At 45.7% G+C, this 25,731-nt stretch overlaps 1 protein-coding gene across 10 annotated transcripts in view; it reads right to left on the reverse strand.

The window, feature by feature from the left end:
- The window catches only part of ZNF280D (zinc finger protein 280D), a 155,985-nt gene that overhangs the window by 79,694 nt on the left and 50,560 nt on the right, over window positions 1-25,731 (reverse strand). Inside the window, exon 1 of one of the 10 annotated variants that reach the window (XM_019477595.2) lies at window positions 5,026-5,324. The exons of the other annotated variants lie outside the window; for them this stretch is intronic. The gene's annotated coding sequence lies outside the window, so the exon portion shown is untranslated. Of the gene's footprint in view, window positions 1-5,025; window positions 5,325-25,731 lie in introns of those variants that run through there. 10 annotated transcript variants of the gene reach the window in all.

Genomic DNA, 25,731 nt, shown 5'->3' on the forward strand with positions numbered 1-25,731 from the left:
GCAGGAGTCCCCCTTAGCCCCAAGGCTGCTGCAGGAGCAGTGAGTCCTGGGACTTCTCTAGTTTTTTTTTTTTTTTCCTTAAAAGGCTGGAGCTGGCCCAGGCAGGGCACCCATGGCAGAGCCTCCCCCATGCAGGGTAGGGCAGCGGGGATCACCCCCCATCCAGCAGCACCTGCTGAGTGGGGCTTTTTTTTTAAAGCACCAGGAGCTGGGGTGGGCAGGGGTCAGGGGGTGGGCTGGGGAACCAAGCAGGGGATGGGGCCTGGCAGGGATCTCCCCATGGTCCCCTTCCCCCTCCCCCAAGCCCTTCCTGCCCCACCCCTAGTACTTACCAGCTCCAAGTCTGGCTGCAGCTCCCTGCTGTAGCCACCAGGGACTGTCTGAATCATCAAAGCTCTCTGAATCTTTTCTGAAGATTCAGAGACCTTTGAATCAATTCAGACATTTTAATTGGTCATCGTATCATAGTATCATAATACTTAGGGTTGGAAGGGACCTGAACAGATCATCAGGTCTGACCCCCTGCCCCGAGCAGGAGCGGGTGCCAGGATCATATCACCCCATCCAAGTATCTGTCCAGCCTCCTCTTGAAGACTCCCAAGGTAGGAGAGAGCACCACCTCCCTTGGGAGCCCATTCCAGAGCCTGGCAGCCCTACCTGTAAAGTAATGTCTCCTGATGTCCAGCCTGAACCTTCTCTCTAACAATTTGTGGCCAATATTCCTAGTAACCCCAGGTGGTGCCCAGGCAAACACAGCCTCCCCCAAATCCCGCTGGTGAGTTTATAAACGGCCACCAGATCCCCTCTCAGCCTTCTCTTGTGGAGGCTGAATAGATTCAGGCCCTTTAGCCTCTCTTCATAGGGCCTGCCCTGCTGCCCCCCCAACCATGTGAGTGGCCCTTCTCTGGACCCTCTCAATGCTAGCCACATCCCTCTTGAAGTGCGGCACCCAGAACTGGACGCAGTACTCCAACTGTGGCCTGACCAATGCCACAGAGAGGGGAAGGATCACCTTCCTGGACCTGCTTGTGATGCATCTGTAGATGCACAACAAGGTGCGATTAGCCTTACTGACTGCTTCCTCGCATTGGCGGTTCATGTCTATCCTGGAGTCAACAATGACTCCAAGAACCCTTTCTGCCACTGTGTTGACAAGAAGGGTGTTCCCCAGCCTATAGGTGTGTTGCTGGTTCCTTCTCCCTAGATGCAGAACCTTGCACTTGTCTGCGTTGAATTCCATCCTATTCTCATCCGCCCACCTCTGTAATTTGTCTGGATCTAGCTGGATTCTGTCCCCCACCTCCAGCGTGCCCTCCTTGCCCCACAACTTGGTGTCATCAGTGAATTTGGACAGCATGCTTTCCACACCCACATCACACTTATGAAGATGTTGAACAGTATACGCCCCAGGACTGAGCCCTGGGGGACTCCACTGCCCACATCCTTCCAGGTCAAAAACAATCTGTCCACTACCACTCTCTGGGTGCAACCATCTAGCCAATTTGCCACCCATCTGACTGTGTAGGCATCAATGCCACAGTCACCAAGTTTTTTTAAGAGAATGTGGTGGGAAACCGTGTCGAAGGCCTTCTTAAAGTCCAGGAAGATGACATCCACCCCGACACCCTCATCCAGGGGGTTTGTGACCTGATCATAAAAAGAAACCAGGTTAGTCAGGCAGGAACTGCCCTCAGTGAACCCATGTTGGTTGCCCCTGAGCATTACCTCCCCTGCTGGGCCCTTGCAGATGTGCTCCTTGATAATTTTCTCAAAGGTCTTCCCAAGGACCGAGGTAAGACTGACTGACCTATAACTGCCAGGGTCCTCCTTTCTCCCCTTCTTGTAAATGGGGACCATATTGGCCCTTTTCCAACCCTCTGGTACCTGGCCAGTGCCTCATGAGCGCTCATAGAGCTGTGCCAGGGGCCCCGCTATGATCCCCACCAATTCCCTCAGCACCCTCGAGTGAAGAGCATCTGGGCCTACTGATTTAAGCACGTCCAGCCCCTCCAAAAGTTCCCTAACTAGGCTGTCCCTGACCCTAGGCATGGTGGTGCCTCCCTTGGGTCCATCCGCAATTCTAGTGGCAGAGATGTCCTGGTCCCTGTTCAGGAATATGGAGGCAAAGAATTCGTTAAAGAGGTCAGCTTTTTCGTTTGCCACAATCACCAGATTGCCAAACTTATCCTGTAGGGGCCCCACGTTACCCGTTGCCTTCTTACTTCCTCTGTATTTGAAAAAGGCCTTTTTATTATCCTTAAATCTGGTCACTCCATCTCTTCCTTGGCCTTCCTAACAGTATCCCTACAGTCCTGAGCAAGAGGTGTAATCCTCCTTGGTGATAGCCCCTTGCTTCCACTGTTTGTATCCCAGTGGTCCCCCGATTTGATTTGGAGATTCGGCCACCGAATCTCCTCCAAAGCGAATCACCACCAGGAGCTTCGCACAGCCCTACTACATATCAGGTCCACCAGAAAGAGAACCTAACTTGATTCACTTCATTTGGAGAACTTTTTCTAAAACTTCCTTATTTTATTTGTATGGAGGCAAAAATGTATCAACTTTCGAAGTAATGTGCCAGGTCTCTCTCTCTCCTCCAGACTTGATCATGATCGATAACTGAGTGGATATGTACTGTATTTGAGGGGTTTAGCTTTTATTTGACTTGTCTGAAGTTAATATGTAACACCTATTGTGAATCTACCAAATGACCAAATCTTTTAAGAATATCTGCTTCCGCTTCAAAGGTATTTTTAGAAATAAAGGCTGAAAAGTCAGAGTCTTAAAACACAAACTTTAAAAATAGGGTACTTCTCTGACAAGTATCTTAGATCCTGCTGCATAATTTTATTGCAATATTGTGAATTCATTTAGAGTACAATTAATCTTATATGGTTTTCCTTTTAATTAATTTAAAGTATATCATACATTCCATGAATCTGACTCTAGCGCTCAAATATGACCTGGAAATAGTACCCTTCATCATTGAAATAAAATTTGAAAATCTGGCAAAGTAAATTTAAACCACTGGATTACTGGTTCTCAACATGAGGCTTGTGGATAAAGTCTCTTGAAGTCACAAGCACCTAACTCTACCTATTTTACCAAATACAAGATAAAGTCCTGGCATAACAGACATTGAGAACCAAAAGAATCATATATATTAAAACTAAACGATAGATTTGAATCGGGATAAAAACATTGTCTGAAAAGTATTAAAAAGTTCAGAAAATTGTACATTTCAAATATGCTGTTCTCTTGTTGAATGACGACAAAGCTTTTTAAGAGCTAGAGAAACAATGCAAAAAGAGCAGCATGGGGCAAGAAAAAAAGTATTGTTTCTTTATGGAGTATTTGCAGCTGACACTACTATGCTTTTAACCAATAAAAGTAAGGCTAATTTGCTACATCAACTTTCACTATGATACTATTCCACAGAACATTACAACAGCAGCAGCTTTGCAACTGCAATAATTAGACAAACTAATAACTGACGTAAATCAGAAAATTAAATTATCTTATGGCATAAAATGAAATGAAAACCAAGTTGTTATTTCTCTGCAGGACTGTTACATTTCTAGTACTGTAGTTACTGTCAGAGTTGCAACAGGCTTACTAGAAAAGATGTTTACATCTTTACTATTTGATGTTATAAGTGTATGATTGCTGACATCCTTAAAAGAGACAAACTAATAAAATTCAATATTAAATGGGAAAATGTTAAATAAACCAGAAGTGTGCAAGAAAAGGAAGGTGAAGGATTTATGTAAAAAAAGTACTTTTAAATGTACTTAAACCAAGACTATAAAGTGTTCTCTCTGCATTTAGCATTGGAAGCCACAAAAATTTAAGATGCTGAGACCCCTCAATGACTATGTGTCAAGTTATGAAGAATCCCCAACCTGCGTAATTTCCCAATGCCTAGACCTCCCAGTGCTGAACAGACCCTGGACCGATTCCCTTACATGAAATCAGGACGCATGCTTGTAAAGAGAGTGAAAGCATCTCCTTTGCCACCACAGAGCTTTTCCAAGTGTTCTTGTTCATTTCTCACTTTGACAGGACGTTTAGTAAAATTATCTGTGTGATATTACAAGCCTAGTTATTTTGTTTTAATAGTTGTTTTAGGAGACCAGCTAGATTTTACATCCTTGTGGCTCAACTTCAATCAGCAGCCAACTTACATCTGGGCACACTACTCCAGTTGACATGATTTAGATTTACGTATGACAGCCTGCAGCATCACGTGGACACTCCACATTAGCAGCGTTGTTGTGTTTGCAGTGGGCCTTGGGATTGTATCAGTGACACGTGGCTTGTGGAAACTGAGGTCTGAGTCAACTGTTGAAAAGGCATCAAGTATGTACCCCGAGGGTGAAACTTCCCTTCTCGGGACACCTCCCTGCCTGACAGAGGCAGCGAGCTCTGCCTGAGGAAGGGCTGGGTTGGCTTTTGCAGACAAGCCTGAAGTTCACACCCCCGAGCTGCGATGGGTGCGAGGCCAGAAGGGAGCCAAGCTCCTGCCTTGCCCGGGGCAGCAAGCGGGCTCAGCCTCCTCCCGGATGCGCTCAGCAACCCCAGGTGCTGGGACTCCGCTCCGGCGTCAGGCAGACGAGGACGAGGGTTGTCCGAGGGGCGGGCGGCCTGCTCAGCTCAGCACAGCGCAGCGCAGCCCATCCGGCCCTGCCCCCGCTCGCAGCTGCACAGGGGCCCCGACAGCGGCCACCACCACCACGGCGGGAAGGCGGGGGGCGCGGTCCCTGCCCGGCAGGCTCCGGAGAGGGCCCGCGCCCCCTTCACGCGAGGCTCTGCGGCTGGCCTGCCAGCCGGCCACAGAGCCCGGGCCCGGGCCAGGGCGGGGGGGCTACAAGGCCGCGCTCCGAGCTAAGATGGCGTCGGTCTCGTAGGCGACAATCCCCCCGCGGCCCACCCGGCGCTAAGCAGCTGCAGCTCCCTCCGCACTGGAAGGCCCCGAGCAGGCCGTCCCGGCGGGGAGGGCACGGCAGAAGGCGCGGGCCGGCTTACCGTGCTGCGCGTGTGGAGAGGCCGCGGCAGGCGGGCTCGCTCACTTCCTCCCTGACTGACTGGGGGAGGGGGCGGCTCTGGCGGAGGATCCTCACATCGCCGGGCCGCGGCGCCCCACCTCAGGCAGCTGCTGCTTCCGCCGCTGCCGCCACCGGCCGGGAGGGGAAGGGAGGGGAGGGGAGAGACCGAGGGGCGGGGGTGGGGGTGCTGAGCCCGGCGCGGTGGCTGATGGGAGGAGAGCAGGTCAGCCCCATAGAGGCGCCTTCTTTCCGGCCGCCATCTAGGCGGGGCCGGGCCGGGTCGGGTGGCGTGGTGCGGCGCGGGGGAGGTGCGCACAGCGCCGCGCCATGTGCCGGGCCTCACACCCCGAGGGTCCGGTCTCGCCTGCAGGCCGCGCAGGCGTCTCCTCTCCTGCCGGAGGGGACTACTTGCTGCTGCTGCGGTAGCACTTTGGTCTTTTCCTCCGCGAGGCCATGGGCATGCGGCCCCCGCACGCTGCACAGCCGGCCCAGGGCCATGCGGGCACTGAGGGGCAGGGCACGAGCTGAGGCTTTGCCCGCGCCGCGGCCCCGGAGGGGCGTCCACGATCGCAGCGAGCTCGTGGCGCGAAAAGCAGCCCCGAGACACCCTTGCCTCACGCGGCGGAGGCGGCCCGTGGCCAGCGACCCAGACCGCTGCGCACATGCACGCGGTGGGCGCCTGCCACTGCCAGCGAGGCCCGTGGCTCACAGGAGATGCACACCGGTAGAGAGCCCAGACCGTGATATTTACCATCTCCACCGCATACAGCCAACAATGCCGCCGGTCCCCTGGCTCCAGCACGCAAATGATTATTCCTCTCCGTGGGAAGTTGTAGCTAGGTAAACCCCACATCAAATGATCTGCAAGAGCCCCTTGTGTAAACAAATTAAATGCAAAATACGAAATAATGATGTGTGTGTGGCATTACCTACGTGTTTTTGTGTCACTCTGGCCCGTACCATAAAATGCAGATTAACATTTGTTAAACTCCATGAGTTTAAGCACTGGGCAGATGCATTGAAATCATGAGTTTACAAGGCCCTAGGTCTACAACACAATCCTATTTTCTATCCCTCTACTTTTAGAGAGGAATATCTGTTCCCAGATGGTGCTTCCTTTTATTGGTTATGGAAACTTTTATTTCTAAAGAATTTGGAACATGCAGGACTGAAAGAGATTTACATATCTAATTCAAAGTTAACCACACAAAACAATACTTTCTACTCTCTCTTTTTTAGCTTCATGCATTCTGAAAACGTACTGGTAGTAATAACTTGCAGTTGCACGCAAACAGGCCTCTCTAGCATTGTTTCATATATGGGCATTTTCCAGAAGAATTCATCACAATCTTCATTCTTATGAATTTAAGCCCCAGAGAGCCAAAAAAGTTCTGACTAGAGAAGCACATTAGTTAACCTGAGAAATATTCTGTTAATTTTTATATGCATTACAACTTTGAAAGATCAGAAATTCTGCAGGATATCAGAGAGGAAAATTAAATTCCAAAATCCAGATTAGACGCTCTTCCACATCTTGTAGTGATGTGTAAAAAGAGATGGATCCTTTTAGTATCCTGTCAGGAGGTGAGGTGGTAATGAGGTGACAGAAACTCAGCTGGATGTTGGAAAACTGGAAAGAGATATCTTTTCTGTATTTTTCTTTAGCAAGTTGTAGTTATTAAAAATGTCAAACCATTAGAAATCCAGATTATTATTATACTGTACATTTGCTGTCCTTATTAAAGTTAAACATGCTTGTACATAAAAAAAAATCTATCTGGGGAAAGGAAAAACCCTATCTTCTCAGGTTTTACACCAACTGTTCCCTAATAACAACATTGAAATAATATTGTTAATACTGAAAATATTTAAAAGTTAGGAAATACCAGAATTAAAGTTGATGGTGTAACCTTAATCTGTACCATTTGTACCTTCCCCCTGCCCTCTTGCATATACGTAACTAATGCATAATCATTTATAATTTTTTCCATAGGACCCCTACCTCTCTCAGCATATATGCCTGCAAAAAGGTGGGCCTGGATTCACCCTTTCAATGAAAGACAAACTGTTCAGAGGCACTCTGCCCAGGTCCATAAATGAGTAAGTAAAAAACAGGTGAAATAAAGGCACTAGGGACTCTTAGTAAAAGGTCCTACATCTTGGTACTGGGCTAAGAAATGAGCAAATACAGGTGTTCTTTAATATTGTTCAGAGGCAAGCCTGTCCAGATCTTGGCTGAGCAGCTGTAGCTAGGTATAGGTTTCATAGAATAGTAGTCAAATATCAAGACCAGTAAGGATAAAGAATACAGATAGCCAGGGAACACCCTTCCATTGGACTTCCATCTGGGAAGAGAGCAGCCTTCATCTCCTACATCACACAAGCGGAAATTAACAATGTGGACAACTTCTTGTGTCACGGTTGCACTACAGAGACCAACCAAATCCTGCCAGCTGAAGACCTGTTACTATAAGTCTGGTGACAAGAACCAGCATCAACCTCCAACACACTACCTGTGCAGGGAATTGTGGCTTTAAGCAACAGGGATGCAGCAAGGAGGCTTTCATTCTCAAATGCCACAACACCTGATTGTGGAGAATAACTCCTAGGTTTTACTGAGGTTCTGCCACAAACACAACTCAAAGTGGTATTAGGGCAAAATCTGGATAAATATAGAAGATACTTGTCATATCAGAGTTCTTAGAAATAGCAATGGAAGCCATATGAATGCACAGCAGGCCCTGTCTGTCCTTTTCCCACAGGAAAGCATTAAGACATCAGCTTCCCTAGCCAAAAGATTATCCCACCTTCCCTGAAAATTGCAGAAACTCTGTTGAACCTTAACCAGCACCAGATTAAAAGATGGGGTAAACCCTGCCCACAACTCTAGTGGTCAGAAACCCTGGCCTCTAACTTGATCCAAATGAAGAAGAGATTTATGACTGAGGTAGACGCCCAGCTACAGCAGTAGACTAAGTGTCTATGGTCACCAACTATCCAAGAAAGGGCTTTATGTCAATGGTATATTGATAGACGATAGCACCTATCATGGATTCTCTTAACCAAAGTTGACAGGTTTGGTCAAGATCCAATAAAGCTTGACCTTATATATGCCACAGAGTCACATTGCACCTGGAAGAGCAACAGTGAATTTGGGATGAAAGCAAGCACTTCCATATCCCCTTGAGATACCAGTGATCCACCCTATCAAATATGTTTTCCTGCTCAAAAAATAGTAAGTGACACATCATCCCCACATGCTACAGGTTTCCCTCGCTTTATGCTGTACGTGCGTTCCTGGAAAATGGTGCATAACTTGAATTCACGTAAGGGGAACCCACTTTACAATGTAACGAATAGGAATACATTCCAAGACTTTGGCTGTGCTGGCCCACAGACCCATTTCTACCATTTTACAAGACAATTTTGGTATTCAGCAACAGCAGACGTATACACAAGCACAGGAATGTTAAGCTAGCAGGATACTTGGAAGCCAGAATGGGGATGGCAACCACAGAAACACGTGTCACAGACAATGAGCAAAGGGCACAGATCTACACAGGAGACTATTTTGGTGTCTGTCTCTCCCACAATGCACTGCACAAAGTAACTGACTGGGTTTCCACCACACAGATTGCATAAGAGTGATTTTACCTCCCATATAACAAATTTTGTATATAAAAAGGGTCATTGTGTAAGAGCAAATTCGCACGTACAGAACCTGCATAAAGCGAGGGAAAACTGCATATGGAAAACATCCCAGATACAAGTTGTCAAAAGTTATGTAAACTGACCTTGGACAGAGGTCTGTTCTGGAGGGACCTCAGTTTCAGAAAGAGGGGTTTTTGCTACTTTTTAGGTTGTATGGCTGTTTGCAGACAAAAAAACCCAACAACAACAAAAAAACCCATGCTTTATCGGAAGAAGCAGCGTGTTAGTTTGATGCATATTAGTTCGCACTTCTCTGCAGCATCTTTATAGATCAGGTGCTTCAGTGGGGCTTTTTTGGCAGTTTAGCTCAAGCTGATTCAATCAGCTAATATAGGAGTTTTCAACTGTGGGTACGCGTACCCCTGGGGGTACTTTGGAAGGCCCCAGGGGATATGCGGCAGTGGCGCAGAGAAGCCAGCAGCACTTCTGGTTTTGCCACTGTGTGCCACAAAGGAGACCTCCCCCCCTCATTTGTCAACCGGCCGCTGGGGGACCCTTCCCCCACTTGTTGACTGGCCGCCAGGAGACTCCCCGCCTTTCAACTAGCCGCTGAGGGTACCCTGACCAAAAAAGGTTGAAAACACCTGAGCTAATAGATAAAAGTGCCAAAAAAGCCCCACTGAAGCACCCAATCTCTACAAATGTCAAGTGAGCTGGGTCTAAGGCGCTGCCTCTTCTGGGCATGTGCAGGGCTCAGTGCAGGAATGTGCCGAGTTTAAAGTAAAGTGCCATTCTGTGGGGAAGGTGGGGCAATTAATGCCTGCAAGCAGCCTATGTGATTTATAAGGCTGTGCAAATCTTCAGTCCCTGGTTTGATTTGGCGGACATTCGGCCCGATTTGGTGGCTGATCTCTGAATCTGAATCGAATCAGAGGACCCTTTAATCTCTCCGAATCAAATCGGAACCCTCCAAATCAATTTGGAGAGATTCAGCAATTTGGACAAAGACACAGGTCTGTAAATGTTTTTTCTATATACCTCTAGGTAGCAGGCAGCTTGTGAATGCTGTGATGCTGAGGTTCATAAGGTGTCCCACAAGCGCAGGGGGCTCCGGAGTGCGCTCAGCAGCAGACCCAGAAATGGACCAGAAGCACTTCCAGTCCACTTCCAGGTCTGCCAGAGAGTGCACAGGGCCCCCCACCCTGCACCCCCCCTGGCTTGGCAGCTGGTGCCTCCTGGGTCTGAGGGAGTACCCAGGGTTCCCCTGTGGCCGATCACCTAGCTGGGGGAGTGCAGGGGGCCCTCCATCATGCTCCTTGGTGGACCCAGAAGTGGACCGGAAGTACTTCCAGTCCACTTCTGGGTTCACCACCAAGCACTTGGGGGGCCACCCGCTCTCCATCTGCCACAGAATCACAGCATTCACAAGCCGCATTGGTACCTTGAGGTATGTAGAAAAAATATTTAAATCTGTGTCTATGTCCGAATCACTGATTCTCTGAATCAGCATCGAATCTTCAGATTCAGATTTGGCCGAATCGAATCAGGGACAGTGATCTGTATCAGCAAATCGAATCACTGTCCCAATTCGAATCGAATAGGCCCCGCTTCGCACACCCCTAGTGGCTTACTACGTTATGAGCAGCAGTTCTTGCTTCTTCAGAGCTCTACCTTCTTTGGCAGCAGACTGGATACAGCCCAGCTGTAGCAAGGTGCTCACTGCTGGCCAGGACTCAGCCCAGATAATGGAAAGATCTAGTTTAAAGAAGTCATTTGATTCCCATTCCAACATCTGTAGTTGCTGGTGCAGAAGCCCAGCACAGCATCTTCCCACAACCACAGTCTGCCACCATCTCTCAATATATGTGGAAGGAACACAGGTCCTAAGGGTGGATGAAGGGAAGACATTTTTATGCCTAAATGACAATGGGTATTTCCATAGTGGTGGCATACCCATTAAAAAAGTCTCAGCACCATTTACAAAATCTGGGAGTCAGTACTACCATGACAGGCAGGTTTTCTCTTTTGCCAAGCTCCAGACTCCTGAGCTTAAATCTCAAATGGGCATGGAGTCACACCATTCTGCTGCAAGGGAGGACACGCCAACAGGCCTGGCCCTTCATGCATTTGCTACTACAGGCTCAGCAGCCAAATGGTCAGCAATATGATTCACCAGGACCAGGTCAGAGCCACAAGGTTCCAGTAACAGAAGTACAAGGTCAAAGACAAAAAGTAGCATAATAACATCATTTCTAGAACCAGAGTCCTTGAAGAGATAATCATTTGTTAGCTGGGTCAGCTACTATCAAGCCCAGGGCCCCTAGTCTTCAAATCACTCTGAGGCTTTTATCTACAACAAAGGAAAACATTTTGAAACTTGGTACGAACTGGAGGGAGATGGATGTTAAAGGCATAGAAATCTCACCAGCAACTACTAGCTCCTTTGCCAAGAAGACAAGGGGGATACCACAGTCCCTTTCAGAAATCATCTCCTTAGTTGGCTCCATTAAGCTTCCCAGCATGTGGCAACTGGAGCACGGCAACATCAACACTGGTCTTTCTCAAAGGTGACAAGGTGGGGAAGCTTTACCCAAAACAGAAGGAAATAGCTGCATCCATCCCTTGTGCTTCCTTTTAGCTTTTCACCTAGCTCTCCCCAGACCCCAGACAGTCTTCCATTCTGTATCATCAGGAAATGAAATGAAATCTGCTGGAAGGAGTAACCTAGCAGGATTCAGTAGCAGCACCTCAGGGGCCATATCACCACTTACTGAGTTTACTTATACTTTTTTGCTGTCTCCTCTGCCTCCAAAGCTTCTGCAAGATGAAAATGAACAGAGTTGACACATTTAGCTAGGTCTAATGGGAGAACATTCCTAGGCCCAAGAAAGACCAGAGTATTCAGGGGAGAGGCTGGCTTACAGGATGAGTCAGTGGGTAAAACATTGGTGCTCTTGGCTCCGAGGGGCAGTAGGCAGGACATGGGGCAGTGTTTATGAGCATATCCTTATTCCAAGTACAAGAAAAACCGTGCCTTTGCCAAACAGTAACTGACCCTTTACAGGGCTCCCTGGAAGGACACCACAAAAGATCCTGATGCCTTCAACATCTGGCAGTTGGATGTTATTTTTGTGGAACAAACAGGTTACAGAGGTATTTATACCTTAACAAGGGAACAAGAAAAAAGAGTTCCCACAAGGCAAAGAGTGAGAGCATGAGGTAGTGCTGAAACATACATGGATGGAGCAGAATCTGTATCACTTTAGGTCCTTCAGATAGACCAACAAGGGCAAAAATGCCACCCACAAGATCTCCCTCTTGACTATGTTTGGTGTAGCTGCCTTTGTTGGTCAGGAGGCCGTATCTTTTGCAGGATCTCAATATCTTAGGCCTCATACAAACATCTCAGATGCCTTCATGTGGAACAAGGCACCCATCAGCAAACAGCAGATCTCATGCCTTCTGGTGAGATTGGGAAAGGAGACGATAGAATTAATGGAAATTACCAGCATTATGGTTGCAGAATACAGTGGCAACAGATCATAAGGCTGTCAGTTTAAGGAAGCCACTTGGATATACATTCTGCGGGATGGGGTCATGGGTGCTTGTTGCAAGTCTAATAAGAGGGAGTACAAATGCAAATACCCCCAGTGGACTGTTTCTTAGCCAGGGTTTGTCTTTACCACTGAAAGGTGGAGTTCTTACCCTCATAGATTAGTCCCCTGCTTTTGCTGACGACGTTATAGAGTGATCTTCATATTCTGGGTATCGTTACTTTCAGACGTGTGAGGGTTAGAAGTAGCAATTTCCTTTTGTTAACAAATGTCTGCAAAAAATAGGGTTAGACTCAATGGCCCCAGAGGGCCTAAAGATAAAGGCTACTGAAGGAGGTATCCAAAGACTATAACGTAGTATCCTCCCACCACATACTCTCATTACCAAAAAAAGACTGCTGATGGAGAAGCCTTCTTGAAAGCAGATTAAAGATTTGCCATAAAAGTTAGCAACTAAAAAAACAGCTGAAGTGATAGGAAAGAAAGAGAACACCATACATCCTCCTCCTACAAAAATAGGGTACCAAAACAAGGAGAAAAAAAGAATACTTGAGGGACAACATAAGGGATCCATCCCTTCTGGCTGTACTTTAATAAACAGGGAAGATAGGGACACAGGCATAACAAGACAACCAAGACTAGGTACTGTGTACAGACAATCAAAAAGCCCGAGGCTGAGTAGATTCAGTCTTTGCAGGTTTGTCTAAACTACACAAATTAAACTGAAACAGAAGTGAACTGATGTTTACCTTTGATTCAGGAAATGCAGCCACATGCCTACAGTGGCTCAAACCAGAAGCCAGGGCATGCTAGAGCTGGGCTCTCTGGCTGTGTGTTCACTTCCTTTTCCTGCTGCCCCTGAGGTCTCTGGTATTTAAATCCAGAATTACAGCAGCAGGAGGACTCTGCAGGGTTTCTCATCACTTCTTCTTCCTGCTTCCAGGTATCTCTGGGATTCGTAGTCCACAGTCACAGCTGGCAGTATGTTTGTGCAGGGGAAAGGGGTGTTTAATCCCCCGCTAGCCCCACACTCCAGCCAGGGTTTGCCTGGGTGGGGCAGCACCTCTCCCTCCTTCCCCCCACATAGGCTGGGCTGCATCCCTGACTGGGCTTGCCCCACAATCCCTTTGTCAGCCAGCCCTCACTGCTCCACCTAGGCAGCAGAGGGGCAGGGCCAGCCCTGCTCTCTGGAGCAGACAGCTCAGGACTCCAAAGCATACTGGGATGCTGGGGGACTGTGATTTAACTTGAACCAGAAAGGGGTCTGGGACAGAAGTTTCATAAACTGGTTTGAACCAGATCAGTTAAGTCTGATACTAAATTCAACTCAGGTTTATCTTAAACCAGTTTCAGCCATTTTGAAACTGGTTTATGTGCACTTAGCTTCTGTTCTGTTATAGGTTTAACCAGTTTCTGATCACTTAAACCGGTTTATGTGTAACTTCTGTCCCTAGCCCAGCGGTCACCAACCCAGGGATCCCGATCAACAGGTAGGTCCCAGAGCCTCTTTGGGTCAATCCTGGGTTAGAGGGACAAATGGGTGCATGCGCAGGCACACACCCACCACCCCCAGCCCCAGCAGGTCAATCTGTGGGGGAGGGAGGGGGTGGAGGTCAGATCAAGGCCTCCACAGTGAGCAGCTGACTGTGCAGCCCAGCCAGGAGCGGGGAAAGGCCAGTAGGGCCCCAGCCCATCTGGATGGTGGGAGGATTGGAGCCTGGGGGGCTTCTCCAGGGGCATGGGGGTGGGGCTCACTCCCCATCTCTGTGGGGTCAGAGGTGGCAGAGCAGATGCTGCTGTGCCTCAAGTCCCACTGCAGCTGGCCACGTGCGGGTACAGCTCAGCTCAGCAGCAGGGACTCACATGGGGGCAGCCCCGGCCCAGCTAGGTCTGGGAAGATCTGGTCATCCAGGGGCCCGACCACACTTCTGCATTACTGCTGCACTGTGCTGCACCTACCCAGCAGCCAGAGGAACGTGGCATCAGGCCCAATCCTGGCTGGGTCTGGGACTCTCTGCACTGCAGGGGTGCGTGGCGAGAGGCTCCCGTGACTGCTGGGCGCAGCCTGGTGGAGACCCCAGGGGCCTATGTCCTCCCCCCAACCCGTGCTCAGGATGAGGTGACTTGTGCTGCCTGCCCACTGTGCCCAGAGCAGAGGTGAGGGGGCACAGGCTCCCGAGATCTCTGTCGGGCTGCACCCAGTGGCGGGAGCCCCCTGCCACACATCCCTGGGCCACAGAGAGTCCTGAACTCGGCCAGGCTGGGCCCTGACCCCACTTCTGTGCCACCATGGCATTGTGCTGAGCTGCGCCCACCTGGCAGCCAGAGGAACATGGCATTGGGCCCCAGCCCAGCTGGGTCTGGAAGTCTCTGCAATCCAGGGGTGTATGGGGTGGCTCCTACCGCTGGGCGCAGCCTGGCAGAGGCCTGAGGGGCCCATGTTCCCCCCACCTGTGCTCCAGGCACAGCGGGCAGCCCAGAGCATCAGAAGCCTCCTCCCGGAGCACAGGTGGGGAGGGGCATGGGCCCCTGGAGAACAACTGTAGGGGGAATGGCCCTACCCAGGGCCTCCATAGTACAGGTGTGGGGGCAAGGGTCCCCACAGTACAGGTGAGGGGGTACAGGCCCCTGCCAGGCTATGCCCAGCGGTGGGAGCTCCCCTTCCCCCACCCCCCCATGTGCCCCAGGACAGTGGAGAGTCCCAGATCTGGCTAGACCATGTTCGTCTAGCTGCTGGCCTGGTCTGGGACACTCTGCAGTCCTAGGGTGGAGGGCAGGGCAGGGGGCGGGTGTGGTAGATCCTGGGGTGCTCTTTACTTCCCAAAAGTGTTCTTTACCATAAAAAGGTTGGGAAACCACTGCCCTAGCCCAAGTGCCTGGGGTAGGGGAACGCATGGGGCAGTTGTGACTTCTGCCTGATGCTATGCTGCTGTTGTGATTATGCAGCTGTAGTAGCAGCTGCTATTTTCCCCACACCCCACCTCTCGAGGTCCATGCCCAGGGCTGCTACCCCAATTGGCCCACCCTAGTTATGATACTAAACAGGGACCAAACTAAACAAATGATGGAAGAATGGGAAGGAAAGGAATAAAGGGAAGGGTGAATGAAAAATGATTAGAAGAGAGGGAAAAGGAAAACAAAAGCAGTGAAAAGAGAAGGGGAAACTTGCTTTATCTAAAGCAAGGTACCCTTGCCCTCCCCACCCATCGGGCTGTATCCAAGCTGTGGGGCTTCTTGCAGACAGGATTCAGATTACAAAGAGCCCCATGGACTGGATCTGGACCTACTTCTGCCAGTAAAGCAAGCGGCACTGTGTCAGGCAAGGGAGCCAGAGTGAGTAACACAGCTGTCATTCAGCCTCCACCATCAAAACACATTTCCAGTGGGGCTTTATAACCTGGACTTTATTGGGAAGACTGATCCATACTCGTTCCACCCCAAATTCCCAGCCTCTCTGGGATGCTCATGGGCCAGATCTTTGATACTCTTGACCTAAAGGGAAAGGGAATCCTTGGACAAGGAGGGAGTAAGCAGGAAAAGAGGAAGAAGGGGAAGAAGAATGCTGACAAATAAGTAAACCTAACATACACACAAAAAGGGGAATGGGACACCAAAATGGAAAATAGTTTTTACCATAAAAGGGCTGAGAAGACAAGAGGAGTCTGCTACCTGAGCAGAACAATGCAGAGTTGCAGTAGTTGTACTACTAACATCATCATTCGCAGAGTACCCAGTAGCAACAATAAGGATGGTGCCCAGGAAGGGGAAAGGGAACAGTGGCCCATTCAGAGTACAAACTGACACTGCTGTGGGAATGTATTGAGGATGCGTAGTTATGGTGGCTTCTTTGTTCAATCAGTCCAAGCCTCCTCCTAGATTCTTATTTAATCTCAGTAAATTCAAGCCAACTAAGCTCCAAGTTTCCCTTGCATTTTTTTCATCAGTTTTATTCCCCAATCCCAGTCTCATCACCCAGCCAATCCTAATCTTAGTTCACTTCCTCAATTTCTGTTTGTCTTAATCCACTCCTTTCCCTCAGTTCCATATTTGCTCCTTCTGTATCCATATAAGAGTGCCTCAAATTTTGTGGTCCCTATGGGTCACTGTGATCACACTTCAAGTATTCTCAATTTCAATGCCAAACCTCACTTGAGTCTGGAGATTTAAATTGAAATAGTCCTTACAGATAAACTGAGCTTCATCTGAGCTACAGTATGCTCAGTTACTCTATGAAATTGATGCATGGTTGAAGCTAATCAGATGCTGAGCCATCCTTTGAGGATGGCACATACTGTCTGGTCAGTGCTAGTAGCAGTTAGTTCAAGCATGCTCAGGGAACACAGAATTTTCAGAGATTTTAGCTGCTAACATTTAAATCTCTTATGTGTTTCTTACTGTCTCTTTAAGTTTTCTAATTTGGACAGATTTTCACAGCACATCTATGACACAAAAACTACTCTTGCCACATTTTAAGTCCATTCTCTAAAATGTGGGGCAGTAGAGTTATTAATAAAGCAAGCATACCAGAAAAGGCCTTGTTCTCAGAAATGGCTCATTCATTTTGACAGATATTTTCTGAAAAATTAAGGCTGAAACAGGTATCTGGCATGGAGTGTTCAACCTATGTCATTATATTTTGAAAGTGTATGAGCAACTAGAAACGGTGTTGTAACGGGAAGACAAATATTAACAAACAGTGCTACCGTTGTTACACAGAACTGAAGAAACCTCTTTTAAACTTCTGTGATTTTGGCAGTTAATTTTGAGAACTATGAGCCCTTACTTCTATTAGTGCATAATCTTATTGAGGAAAAACTTACTGGAAGACAGTGGATAAACAATTATTGACTCATAGGAATAGTGCATTCTTGTAGATCCTCTGAAGAATAGACTATTTTGGGTAACCTTGTCCTGCAAGGGGACTATATTTTACTGCTGTTAGATGGAATAGGGAGTTCTAAGATGCAGTGACCTATGGCGTGAAAATTTTGCACTTCACTCTGCTAGGCAGCATGTTTGGGTTTTGCTACATCTAGAAAGTGAGGATTTTAGTGAACCCTTCCTGTAAGCTTACAAAGAAGCTAAGTCCCAATGAAACACTGTAAAAGGAAAACACTTTGAACATGGTTAATTACAGGCTATGATTATATTTCATGCAATTAGATTCCATTCACTGTCAACTATGATCATAAACCTGATCTTGAAACCCGATTAATCTAAACTACCTCATTTGTAATTTACTGTCCTGTTACCTAATTACCAGAGATCTTCCTCCACCCCTGCTAAAGTTCTACTGTTAGTCATCTTTTGACAGAGTTTTATTTTTACTTCTTAGAAAGTGAGTATATACTAGAGAGATCAGGTGATTGTGATGTCCTTCACTGGATTAAAATGCACATAACTGTTTCAGTTGCTTGCACATAGGAATCAATAGATTGAAGTTACACCAATAACTAGGGGTGAAGGCTCAGTCAACTGTGTGCAGGTGTGGATGCATCCCACTGGCCCTATGGGTAGTCAGCTCTGACAGCTGTCAGAGCTAGCAGCTCACTCATTTTGAAAACTTCTTTAGCTCACTGGCTAAGTTGCCTTCTGCCTGCTCCTCTACTGTCACACTTCATAGAAATGTCTTTTAACTATAGACTATCTGCATTTCCTTTAAAATCTCCTACTGTCCTGCCTATTTTATGTTTGTAAACCAGCTGTGGATTGCTGGTTAAACTCATGTCTGCCCTTTCCAAACCAATCCCCACTTCTCCCAACTTTATTTACCAGCATCATGCCCCTACATTTGTTGACCCCAACAAAAAATAGCCCTGAGAAACTGCCAATCAGCTGGTGAATTACTAATGTTTTACCAGATAATACTTTCACTGACACCCTACAACTGAATTGGCTAGAGAAGCAATATATGAATACCTTAGAGCTATCAATTACCAATTTCTGTCTTGTGGATCATCCAACCTTATCTGGAGGTAGAGATGGGGCAATACTCTGGGGGTCATGGCATAATAGGGCACATTGCAGTAAATGAACCAACATACTAAAGAGGTGCTCTGATCAGGGGTGCTGTAAAATGATGGCTACCTTATCTACATTTGTGCAAGCCAGCTCTTAAGACACAAAACAAATCTTGCATTGATTCAGGGTGACTGGAGTAGAGCAATCAGTGTTAATCAGTTATCTGTTTTATCAATTATTTTTCTATCATACAGATGATCCAAGACAATGTTCTCAGTATGCTTATCCATTTTCCCCATACAAGAAAAAAAGGGACAAATAAACCAACATCCTCATTCACCATATTTTACCTGGTGCACCTAGAAACAACACTCCTCCTAGTGCAATTGAAAATTGATGATTACATTCCAGCCTAAAGTAATTAGTTCTAATTAGACAATACCTTTAATCCTTAACAACAGCCAACTAATATGTAGCTGAAAGGCAGATAATTTTCACCAAGTTTTTATTTTTACACTTACAAATACTTTCAGGATCATGATTTGTGTTGCCTATCAAAAAACAACAACACTAAAGTACCTGAAATCCAGGAAAAGGAGTTTAACTGAAAAGGAATCTAATGCATTGAAGCAAAAAACTTCACTCAGCTGGCTGTGCTTCTTCCAGTCTTCTGCAGGTTTTTGCTGCAGTCTGGGTTAGGAAATCTCAAGCTGTACGTGCAGAAGTAGGATGGGGAGAGCTAAGTCTCTGAATCACTAGGATGAGTCCCAACTCCTTGTCACTCATGTAAACCTACTATTCAGAGTGGCTGCATGTGTAAGCATGAGGCAAGGCTCTCACCCTCATTCTGGTACTCTGAATTGTTTTGGTGTTCCCCAAAGGGAGAACCCCAAGCCAAGACAGCTAGAAATCAATAAGAACAAAGTGGACATTAAAAAAAGAAGAAAGAAATGGTGGGGGGAAGCCCCTCATATATACATATAGCATAAATTAAGTTGGACAAATAGTTTAATTGTAACAATACTGTAATAGTTATCAGAAAAAAATATTTGTCAAGTGTTACTAAATATGCCAGTACAGGAAACTTTGACTGCAAGTATTTAATCCCTCCCACCAGGGAGACTATTATAAATTTGGATATTACTCAGGATTGTGCAATTAATTTAAAGCTTTCTCTACATGTAACTACTTGATGGTAAGTTAGAAGCCAAGCCCACTTTTTGGTTTTACACTGGTGAGAATCATCAATAACTCCAATGAAGACCGCAGGATTACTCCAGTGGGTGAGGAAGATCAGACCCTCAGTTAACTTATTTTGAGAGGATGGGAAAAACTGAAGAAATCTTTTGAACTAAAGCCAAGCCAAGGTTAAAACATCAGTAAAACCATTTGTTCTCAGTGCCTCATGAATCACCCAGCTGCTCACGTACTTTCGCAGGGTGGATTTCTCACATTTTTTGCTCTCCTTTCATTGTGTGGTTCTTTCTGTCAGTTTCTTCTTACCTCACTCCTTTCATATTTTTCACTAAACCTTCCCTCCATCCCTGAACTCTCTGCTTTCCCTCCAAAGAGAGGAGTACTGCTGTCGCTGCCTCTTCTGGTCTTCTCCGCCTCTCTCCAACCATCATTCCTGACTGCCTCAGGACCTCCTGCTCCAACCTTCCAACGGTTCTTCCCACGGAGGGCGACCGATAAACATTCACACCCAGGCAGAGAAGCCCATGTAATGCCCCAAATGCCACCTAAGCCCTTTAAAATGACAAGAATAGTCTCCCGAGGGCACTCTGCCCAGCAGCCTTTTTGCATCTTGTTTAATGAAGGAACAGAAAAACAAAGAGAAATGAGCAAATACTGCAAAATTTTTGGTAGATAAATCACACAAACTGAAAATTATGATTCAGCTGGATTCACTCCCATTGTTTTCACTCCCTCAAACACCAATGATCTAGTTTTCTTCCAAAATTTCCTTCTAAAAAACAAATTTTAAGCTTGGGTTCTCAAGCATTCAGACATAAAAATACATCTTAAGATATGATTTTGATATCTTATGTATAAAAAAAGGCTTCAACCTTTATTTTATCTTCAGCTAAATCTGTTATCATTAAGGTTGCTGACTAGGAAGTGGGCAGTTGGGACTTGGCTCCTAGAGAGCCACAGCCCAGCAGACCATGAGCAGACCAAATCAAGAACAGATGAAATCTAGACTAGTGTCAAGAATCAGGGCAGACAGATTAGGAGGCTTAAGTCTATAATGGATTGTGGTATGGGTGGTCACCCTAGGTACATCCATGGGTCAGAGACCACAAACAGGAAGCAGGAATTTAGATCAAAGTTGTTAGCCATGGTACCCAGAATGTGGGCAATCACCAAACTAAAGCCACAAGCTAGGGGTCAGCACTGGAATCAGGAGGTGGCGAGTCTGGAGCAAATGGATCGGTAGGTACAACCCAAGGAACAGGAAGCTAAGCAAGACCCAGAGAACCAGGACCAAACAATAGAAAATAGGAATAAGAAGCCAGAAACCCAAGGCTAGACTATAAAAGACATCTGCTTTGTTAACTAGCCAGCTGGGTATTAAAAGGGCTGCTGCTTATAAGCAGGCAGGCATGCTCATGTAGGCAGCTGCAGCCAACTATAAGTTATTAGACTGTTGGCAATCAGGGCTACTCAGATAACCAGGGCAGCTGGGGGCAATTTAGTCTGCCTGTTGCCTTGACTCATGACAGTTATTTAGTTTGTGAACTTAATTTTTAAATAGGTGCTCTTAAAATGGGGATTAGTGGGAATATCTCAGGAGTGAGAATGGGTCTAATACATGATCTGAACCATTTTGAGAGAGTCCTTGGGAAATGACAAGCCTTTGAGTGGTGGTTTGAACTGAACATAACATTACATTATTATTAATAATATTAAAGGTGACCTAGTCACAGGTTATATGGAGATGCTGTATAAACTCCATCACAGGAGGTTTTGTAAGAATGGGACAGAAGTTCATCAGGGATGGTCCTACTATACCTAATCCTGTCTCAGGGATGAGGAAATGTTAGGTCACAGGAGTCAAACATAAGGCCTGTGGGCCAGATTTGTCCCACAGAACATCTCTAGCTGGCTCACTGGAGGGCATTGGAAGCTGGGCCCTTTGGCACCTTTGGACATGGCTATCAGCAGTGAGCTTGGATTGCACCTGCAGGCCAACTGCACTCTGGATCAAGCCCATGGGGTGGCCCCACACATGGGATCTAGCCCACATACTGGCCCTATATTATTCAAGCTGTTGGGGCTGCATAGGTTAAGCACCAATGGTATATATCATTTTTAGTCACCTACCACACATGCATCTTTCATGAAATCAGCGCTTGCCACTGGAGCCTGTACTCCTGCCACCCCAATCCATGCCCCCCTACAGCCACCCCTGCTGGACCCTGTACCTCCATTGTCACTAGGCCCCATGCTGCTGCCACTGCCGTGGTGGCCATTGCAGCAGCCCTCATGCCCCATGTTGAATTTGGCCTGCAGTTAACCCCATGGTCTGGATCTGGCCTGGGACCCCAGGAAAGTTTGACACCCCTGGGTTACATGATCTTAAGCCACTTCCAGCCATACATATTTCTACAAAACTCTAGAAATGTGGTGAATTTGGACTCTCCCTAGTATGTGGTCAATATCTGAGAGTCTGGGAACTGCATCTGCCGAAAACAGTATATTTCTATTTTGTATATCAACAAGAGACACCTAGCAGATGGAGGTATTCCTGTGCATTGCTACTAAGTCATAGCCTTGTTGAATATTATTTTTCATTCTTACAGGCACTAGAAATTTTGCAAGTACAGATCTGCATGATATGTCAGTCATAGCTGCTGCAAATATTTTTAGATTTAGAGGTGGAAAGCTTGAAACAATATGAATGCACAGATTCTAAATGAACACCTGCAAAAAGCCAACACGCTATTTAACACGCATGTAATTTATTTGAGTACTCCACTAGATGTGTACCTGTAAAGCTGATAGCATGCAGTCTCCTGAGGATTGTTGTTACTTATAACATTATACCTTGAGGAATTTGACACAAGCACAAACACTTCAGAGTGATCTACTGTGTTTATAGAAAGATTTCACAATGTTTTCTAGGTATATTTAACTTGTTTATATTTTCTTTTTTAAAAACAATGTGCAAAGACTAGCATACAGTATAATACAGACATATAAATCTTCTATCTCCAAGCTCCTAAAGTTCCAAAATGTGCCTCCTGTACACTAGGCATATTTCAAAATAGGTTGCCTTCTTTCAACAAATCAGCATGCAGAACAATAAAAGCCAATTAAATCATACAGGAGTCTAATTCTCTCTGCAATGGACATGTTCATCTCCCATTTACACTAATGGAAATCACTCATATTCATTAGCAGAAAAAAATACCAAAATGTTTTAAATTATGGGAAATGGTTTAACCACGTTAAAATAAGGTGAGGAAAAAAAAATCAGTGGTACTGCTACATTACTCTTTTTACTGAAGGAAAATACAAGATGTTCCTTTTAATATAATAAATAATTTTTAAGTTCTTTCATAATAAAGTTATTAATTCACTAAACTAATCTGAATTAGTCACTGCCACAAAATAGATAGGCGAACCTTTTGTAAAAGAAAGAAAGAGCAAACCATTCAGTTTACCTATTGCAACACCTCCTAAAGTTCTAACATCAAAGTCAAAAGGAGTTAACCTTCAGAACATCTACTGAATGGCACTTAACCCAGAGCAAACCCCGTACTAAGTTTTTACAGTACTAACGTACGTATTCCTAACTGCAGAAGAAAAAACCAAGCAAATAAATATTTGGTTTAGGTTTTATGTCCACTTCTGCTCAATTAAGTAATTCAGCAGTAAAGAACATTGTTCTGCTGGGATAATGCCAGACATTGTTTCAGTCCTTGGCTGGAGTCTTAAACAGCATGAAAAGTGGCCCAATAACAGCTTAACATATGCCCCAGAGAATCTTGTTTAAAAGTGACACAGCAGGACTTTTCCAATTGAGTAATATTTATAGACATATTCTTAACACTTATAGTAAAATATGTTAACAGTTTGAATCAACTGCAGGAGTTGTCTATGCATGGCAATTATTTGGGTCTCCCATACAAGAAAAACTGTACCGCCAGATCACTTAGTTAAGCAGATAGATGATCACTCCCCACACATGCTCATAATAGCTAAAGGGAAGAACTCATCAGCTAAAGGGGAAGGCACTGTGTGCTATATTTCTAAGGCACGCTAACTTTACATCAGAAGAATGTTAACAAGTATTCACCTGCAGTCTTGCCTACCTCTGGGAAGTGGAAATTCCTCTTGTAACAGTTCCCTAGTTTCTGGCTTGGAAGTCACTTGAAATTAATCAATCTGGATATACAATCCCCAAAGTAAATCAGAGGGAACAGAGAGCTAAGAAATATAGGATTAGGTTGTATTGCCTAAGAAGGGATTCCCTCCTTATTTATCCTGCATTATAGCTACCTAGATTGAAACTCCAGGCACCTAGGGTAACACAGGGATTTTGCAGAGGTTGCTTCTCCCTTGGGGTAAGTAGGTAAGCATGTGTCTCTTTTTAAATATCCTGTCTTGAAGTCATGTTTCAAATGTAATGATATGGGAGAATTCTGACAATAAATGAGAATATGTAAGCCACAGGAACAGATTAGCTCCTAAGCAACAAGTATTCTCGCATCATACAAAATAACCTAATAAAGGGAGAAGACATGATAAACAAATAATTTTCCCCTAGTAGAATGCTATTCAGTTTCCTCTGAGGTGTCAGCAGCTCTGGGCAAGTCATATTAAGTAAAGGAAATGTCTCACTTTCAGATTTTTAGATGTTTCTGTATTCTGTCCAAGGAATGCTGTATTTGCCTCTCAGTTTTTCTCCATAAAGCTAGAAATTAGGCTGCTTTCTTGGCATTATCTCCATAGCTATGATGTAAGTCAGGAAATTATGAGTAGGACTGTGCAAATAATTGATTTTTTGCTCTGGCTGCCACACTGGAAAAAAGTTTAAAAAATTGAATTGAATGACCTTAAAAAAATTCTGCTTTTCTTGCCAAAACAAAAAAATCTGAAGTATTTCATTTGGGATACTTGTAACAAAAGCCAAGGAAACAAAATACTAGATTCACAAAACTGGAGGAAGAGTAGGTATAGATTTCCAATAGTTCTTTGGTTCAAGAACTCACCCAAAATATAGGAGCCCCAGATTAAATTCCTTTTACTAATTCTCTCTAAAGGGAATAGGGTATACAATTTAGGAGAGTGACCTAACCTGTCATATTATAGAATAATTTGGGGTTGATTCCTCTCCATTTTTCCCACTGATGATATTCTCCATTGTATATACCAGTGATATTCAACCTTTGGCCAGTGGGTCAGATCTAGTATGCAGAACTGTGTCATCCAGTCCATGGGGCTTCCCACAGGTCTGGAAATTCAGCAGGGGAGCAGTGGCAGCATCATCACAGCTCCCAGAACCACTCTCTAACTGTCAAATTTCTGAACCCTGGTGAGCTCCATAGGCTGGATGAAGTGTCCCCAAGTACCAGATCACACTGGTGTGCTGGATCAGTTTGTGGCCAGATGTGGTGCATGGTCCAGTACGGGGGGTGAGACCACAGTCATATCTACCACGCAGAGCTGGGGCATGCAGGGTCACTGTGCAGCTGGATCTGGCATGTGGGAATGAGCCAGCACACTGGATTGTACCTGCAAGCCAACCCCACTCTGGATCAGGCCCATGGACTGACCCCACACACAGAATCTAGCCCACATACCAGCCCCACACTATTCATCTAGCTCCCAGGGCTGCATAGGTTGAGTACCACTGATATATACTATATTTACTCATCTACCATACACATTTTTCCTCAAAAGATCAGCCCTTCAAAATTGGGGTGCATCTCAAGCAGCAAAGATAATGTTCTACACTGGAAAGAAAGAAAGCATGGAGACGCTATAAAATTACTGTCATGCTTTTCCCCCTGTCAGGCGTGAGGAGGGAAGTAGCAGAGTTCACCCTTCAGGGTCAAAGCTATAGTGTTAACCCTTTCACAGTTGCTGTGGAAGAGGCAGTAGCTTCCGAGATCCTTGACGCTAGGAACTTTGACTACCAACTAAATTTCCTCCATTCCCTTTCTTTGAAGATAACTAGATTGGTACCATAGAGGGATCATGAAATGCATGCTGCTTAGTCCAGAAATATCTTTGTTCTTCAAGCAAAATCTACCTGCAGTGATAGGTGCCTCATCAATGCTGATAATTACATAACCCTGTAACTGACAAAGAATCTGCTTGCTGTATGATGTTCCTGATGGAAAAGTCCTATACAAGCTTAGTAGTAAATCACATAATTTTTGCAGGAAATTTCTCACTTTTTATTAAATTCTATAGGCTTTAGGATTAATATCTAATATGACTTATTAGATTCCATAAGAATTTCAAGCAAGTATTTTGACTTCAGATGTCATTTTAAAATCAAACTA

Source organism: Alligator mississippiensis, chromosome 11 (genome assembly GCF_030867095.1).
Source record: "Alligator mississippiensis isolate rAllMis1 chromosome 11, rAllMis1, whole genome shotgun sequence".
Classification (NCBI taxonomy): domain Eukaryota; kingdom Metazoa; phylum Chordata; order Crocodylia; family Alligatoridae; genus Alligator; species Alligator mississippiensis.